Below are 5073 nucleotides of genomic sequence, written 5' to 3' on the forward strand. Positions count from 1 at the left end.
GAGTGATCAGAGAAGACTTCTATGAAGGAGAAGAGTTTTAGCCTCTATAACTTAGTGTTGTGAGAAAATAAAACTGATGGGTGTCTGTGGGGGCAACTGCCAGTTGTCCATCTTATTTATTTTAACCTGTCCCCTAATTTTAGTGACAGGATAAAGACTGTCTTTCCCAGCTTGCCTAACTTTCAGCTGGATGTGACAGAGCTAAGCTAAGACCAAGGAAGTACTGAAGTGGGTCAGAAACTGGGTGAAATGCCTAGGCACATCTGAGGGTGGGTGTTAACTGTTTCCAAGTATGCTCTATGATGCAATATGTGTAAGTGAATGTAGTATGAGTACCTTCTAGAATTGAGCTTAAAAGGATACATGCCCTTCCCCCTTTTTCTCCTTCCTGCCAGCTAGAATGTACATGTGCTGGCTACAACAGGAGCAGCCCTTATGGACCATGAAGTGAACTTAAAATTGAGGCCACACATTGTGGAGACATAAGATATAAGGATCCTGGAATCCTGAAACCACACAAAACTACCAGGTCTAGACTGATTCCATGACTTTCATGGGAAAAGGAGATGCTTTTTCTTGTTAAGATATAATTATTCTGAGTTTTATGTCATTTGCAGCTTTGCCCAACTCAAACTATTACAGAAATTTATGTTAAATTGAGGGTTCAACGGAAGCCTCTATGTGGAAGAGAGGTTTTAGTCAGGATCTCAAGGACAAATGGAGCCAGGCTTAGAAAAAGCAAGAGAAAAAAATCAGTTCTGGCATAAAGCACAACTTGGACAAACATTTTGAGACAGGAAAGAATACAGTATGTGAGAGGAACTGAGAGAAGGCCAGTATGGCTGATGACTTGTGAAAGAGGTGGAGGGTGGACATAGGAAGGGGTCAAATCACAAATAGGAGGAGTTAGATTTCACTCTAAGAACAGTAGGAGAGCACTGAAAGATTTTAAGCAAGGAAGAGATTTGCACATCCCCTTGACAACTGCGAATGACTGCCCCCCAGGGCCTGACTTTCTGTGCCCTCCCCAGCCTCTTTTTATTTATTTATTTTTTTTACGGTACGCGGGCCTCTCACTGTTGTGGCCTCTCCCGTTGCGGAACACAGGCTCTGGACGTGCAGGCTCAGCGGCCATGGCTCACGGGCCCAGCCACTCCGTGGCACATGGGATCTTCCTGGACCAGGGCACGAACCCGTGACCCCTGCATCGGCAGGCGGACTCCCAACCACTGAGCCACCAAGGAAGCCCTAATTTTTTATTTTATATTGGAGTATAGTTGATTTACAGTGTTGTGTTAGTTTCAGGCGTACAGCAAAGTGATTCAGTTATATTTACATATACATATATCCATACATACACTACTATATATAAAATAGATAATCAACAAAGGCCTACTGTATAGCACAGGGAACTCTACTCAATATTCTGTAATAACTTGTATGGGAAAAGAATCTAGCCTCTTGGTGTCACCTGAGCGCTTCAGGCAGTCCTCTTCACAATCTTCCTCCCAAGACACCTCAGGTCTGGCTCCCTCCCTCAGGAGCCACACACCATTTATTCACCCCAGTGGCAGTACAGCTCACTCCCTCCACAGCACTCTCTCCTGGCCCTGCCACCATAAGCCACACCAGCCAATCTTCTGCTTTCAGATCTGTCAGCATTGAGACAGAGATCTGTGTGCCCCCAAATGCCAGGGGATAGAGGCCAGCCTCTCTAAGTGGTTCCTGAAGTTCTCCTCGCTTGGCTTGAGGAAAGAGGGGGAAAACACTTCCACACTTAGTCTCTAAAGAAGTCCTCACTCTTAAAACTCTAGTCCCTAGTGAATTGTTTTTTATATATAGACTAAAGGTGGATGATCAGCTAATGCTGATAAAAGCAAATTTTGGCTACCTACTTTGCAATAATGATCTAGCACCTCAGTCAGAATATTGGGTTATAGTTATTTTTCTCAGGTTGGTGCCTCAGCTCAAACTGCAAGACTAAGAAAGTATAATTACAACAACTTTCAAAAAGATTTGGGACTTCCCTGGAGCTCCAGTGGTTAAGACTCCACGCTTCCAACGCAGGGGGCGTGGGTTCAATCCCTGGTCAGGGAACTAAGATTCTGCATGCCGTGTGGCCAAAAACAAACAAACAAAAAATCATTATGTTGTACACCCGAAACTAATATAATGTTACATGTCAATTATACCTCAATAAAATAAGAAAGATTTTTTATAAAAAGATGAATATTGATAGTTAAACACAAGAGGCAACATTTCATTCATTTAGTCAAAAGGGCCTACTATTTTTAAGGGCCTACTATATGCATGTGCTATCTCAAGCTTATAGTCTAGTGAGGAGACAGATATGGCACAGTTACTCTGTGTATATGAAATACGTTATTTTGTGTATTTATTCTATGTATAAAAGTTACATATTCTACTTGTATGACATGAAAATCTAACCTGTGGACGTTTGGAAAAAGACTAGAACCTTCAGGGATGTTTAGGAAAGAATAGAATCCTCGGTATAGTCTTTGAACAGAGAAGTGGGGTGCCAGAAGACCAGATATGAGGAATTTGTAAGGCAGATCATAGAAAATATCCTGAGCTAAACAAAAAATTACAAATGTCTTAGTTAGAAATAGGCCTAAGGATCTGTAACTTGTGTAGGCACCAGGAAAAAAGTGAACTGGGTAACTGAAGAAAAGCAGCAGACCAGGAAGCAGTATGCTATCTGTGGGGTAGAATCTTTCTCCCTGGAGGAAGCTGCCTCTAAGAGACAGGCAGATACATCACAGCTATTTTGCTGTAGCACACTAAAGGTGATGATATAGTACTTATTACTTATACAAATGTAAAAGAGAATAATTTATTTTTCCTGGTCATGGAGATGTTTTGGTAGGAAGTGACAGCACAGCAGTGATATAAGTGGCGTACAGGGAGATAAGCAAATCCCACCACGCAGAGAAGGGGAAAGGAGCGTTAGGCATCTGCTGCTTTGCCTGTACAGCATTTCATCTTCCTTCCTTTGGTAACAACACTCCACTTTTGCTTTGGAGAATCACCCCTCCTTCATTTCCTGTTGTCTTAAAGGGATTATCAATTAAGGTGTCCTATTCCCTATCCACTTTCAAACTCTATATACAACCATTTAGATATGTTAAGAAGCAGGAGGCAAAGGGCACAAAACAGTTTAAAATAAGTGCTTTCCACAGTGATACTGTGATATAGACTAGATTCAGGGATTGCAAACTGGCAGCCAGAAGCCCAACTTGGCCTAGAAATGTGTTTTTCTTGACTCGCATATGTTTTTACTAGTGTGTTTATACGTCTTTGACCAGGGTTTACAACCTCCAGATCACCACATACTTCAATGCTACCTTCTGCCTTATACCAGCCCTTAGGTCTCAGGTAGACATGAAAGGAGGCCTGAGTGTTCATGCTGTACTATGTTGGAAACTTTAGTTACATTTTTAATGTAATTGCCACAACAAGCGTATAAGGTACTAACTGAAAATGAAACAGGCTTTGAAATCAGATCTATCTATAGAATCATCTTGGGTCTTTCTACCATACCTAAAAACCAATTCAACAATACATTCACTCAGTTAATATACATTCGTTCATTTAATATACATTTATTGAACATCCTCAAGATGCAGTTTTGAAGGTATAATGTTAAGTAAAAGTAGACATGGTTCCTCTTCTCTTGAAGCTTACAGTGTAGAACAGGATATAAATATTACCAAATAATTACATACGTTAATATAAAGTTGCACCTGTGGTGAGCTACATGGGTACCTATAATAGAGGGGGTTGGCATAATTAGGAAGGTCATGGAAGACTTCTCTGAGGAGGTGATGTGTGCGTAGAGATCTTAAGGATGTGCAGTAGTGCTAAGAAAGGGAAGGAAGCACAGTGAAGGCAGAGAGAACAACATGTACACAGGCCTTGTGGGAAGGTAGGAGGAACTTAAAGGAGACCAGTGAGGCTGGAGCAGACAAGAGTGGGTTTGGCTAGGGCAGAGTAGTTAAGAGTCAAACATTCAGTGTCTTATAGATCTTATTAAATTTTTTCTGAACCTTTAAGAGCAGTTATTTTAAAAATAGGGTAGAGGTTGGTGTTACATTAACATTTTGGAAAAAATCACTTTGGGTGAAGTGTAGAGAAGACAAGGGGAGAGGAGATCACATGCAGGGTGAATGCTGGTTAACAAGTTATGAAGTTATTGTAATTCTTGGTAAGAGTATTCATAGCTACTCATAACTGGTTTGAATTGTAGTGATGGATATGGAGATAAGTGGATGGATTCTGAGGTAGGTAAGTAAAATTGGAAACACTTGGTGTTGGAATGAGTATGGGGATGATGTTAGACAAGGTTGTCAAGGTAGACTACTAGTAAGGCTTCAGACTTTCTCTACTGGAAATGTACTATGATGCCATTCATAAAGATAGAACTTTCTGTAAGAGGATCTGGCTTGGGAGAAAGAAAGATGCATTATCAGACATCAAATTTGAGGGTTTTTTTAGATATTCATGCATAGATATTAAATAGGTAGCATATTTACAGGTCTGCAACTCAGAGGCAGATTTTGAATAGAGAGATAAATTTTAAATTAATCTGTATAGAAATTAGTAATTGAAACTGTGTCTGTGAATAGGTCAGTCTGGAAAAAATATAGAGTGAGACCTGAAGGGAGCTTAGCACCACTTAGTCGGACTCAGAATCAATGTGACTATTTAGATATTCACAAGTATGGTTTGTGGGGCTTCTTTCCTTCCCTTCCTTCCTCCTTCTCTCCCTCCCTCCCTCCCTCCCTCCCTCCCTCCTTCCTTCCTTCTTTCTTTCCTTCCTTCCTTCCTTTCTTTCCTTCCTTCCTTCTTCCTTTCTTTCATGCTAGTAGTTATAGTAGTTATCTATTGCTATGTAATACATTATACCAAAACTTAGTGGCTTGAAACAACAAATTCTATTATCTCATAGTTACTGTAGTTCAAGAATCTGAATATGGCTTAGCTGGGTCTGCTTCAGGGTCTTTCAGAGGCTGCAATCAAGGTGCCAGCCACAGCTGGTGGTGAGTTCACAGC

The sequence above is a fragment of the Phocoena phocoena genome, chromosome 12 (assembly GCF_963924675.1).
Source record: "Phocoena phocoena chromosome 12, mPhoPho1.1, whole genome shotgun sequence".
In the NCBI taxonomy this organism is placed as follows: Eukaryota; Metazoa; Chordata; class Mammalia; order Artiodactyla; family Phocoenidae; genus Phocoena; species Phocoena phocoena.